Raw genomic sequence first — 1,208 nt, forward strand, 5'->3', positions numbered from 1 at the left:
GTTCACATTCAACAGTGTGTGTTCTTTTATTTAAATAAAAAGAAACAACAGGCATTTTCTAAGGTTATACTATATTTTTCTATAAAAATCTTTGAGATAAAATTGCATCATTCCTTTTATTGTTTTATAGCACTTTTATAATTTTATAGTGCTTTCATAATTTTATCATATTCTAATAATTCTTATTTTTATACACATTTCCAAAAGGATAATTCACAGGTTCTTGTTATTGTTGCTAAAAAAAAATGTTGATTTGCTATAGCTCAGACAGTCTTCAGTTATCTTATGGGCCTTAGAGCAAGCAGTTTGAAAGGTACATGTATTCCACCATAAATAAGGAAGGGAAGAATCACAGTCTTACTCTTAAGTGGTCTGTGCTCATTGTTGGCTTTCATACCTTTACAGATCAGGTTTTGGCATGACCTGGTTCTCATGTCTTAAAATCTACTAAATCCCCACCCCTGAAAGGAAACGTGATCTGAAATAAATCCTTACCACGGACTTCAAAATAACAACTTACCTCTCTCTGCCTCCACATCCCTTTGGTGCTGCTCTCTTTCCTTGAAAGAACAGCACACATCACTTTCTAACATACCCTACATTCTACGTTCACTGTTTGTAATGTTATTGTCTATCTCTCCCTATTAGAATGAAAGATTTTCACATTTAGGCTTTTTTCTTTTTTGTTTAACTGATATATTCCAATACTACTTGGAACATATAAAATTCTGAATGACCACAGGATTGAATAAGTGCACACATACATATATACACATCCATGCACCTGTAAGTTTTTTCAATGTTTGTTTCATGCTAGGTTTCACAAAGATGGGATTATATTTATACTAGAGGCCCAGTGCACAAAAATTTGTGCACTCAGGGGGGTACCTCAGCCCGGCCTCTGCCCTTTCGCAGTCTGGTACTCCTCAGGGGATGTCCCCCTGCTGGCTTAGGCCTGCTGCTTAGGGGATTGGGCCTAATCTGGCAGTCAGACATCCTTCTGGCAGTCCAGGAGCCTTTGATGGATGTCCACTTGCCAGTGGGCAGCAGGCCTAAGCTGCAGTCAAGATATCCTTAGAGCTGCTGAGGAGGCAGGAGAGGCTCCCACCACCACCGTTGTGCTGGCAGCCGTCAGCCTGGCTTGTGGCTGAGCAGAGATCCCCCTGTGGGAGTGCACTGACCACCAGGGACAGCTCCTGCATTGAGCA

This window comes from Myotis davidii, unplaced genomic scaffold (assembly GCF_000327345.1).
Source record: "Myotis davidii unplaced genomic scaffold, ASM32734v1 scaffold175, whole genome shotgun sequence".
Classification (NCBI taxonomy): domain Eukaryota; kingdom Metazoa; phylum Chordata; class Mammalia; order Chiroptera; family Vespertilionidae; genus Myotis; species Myotis davidii.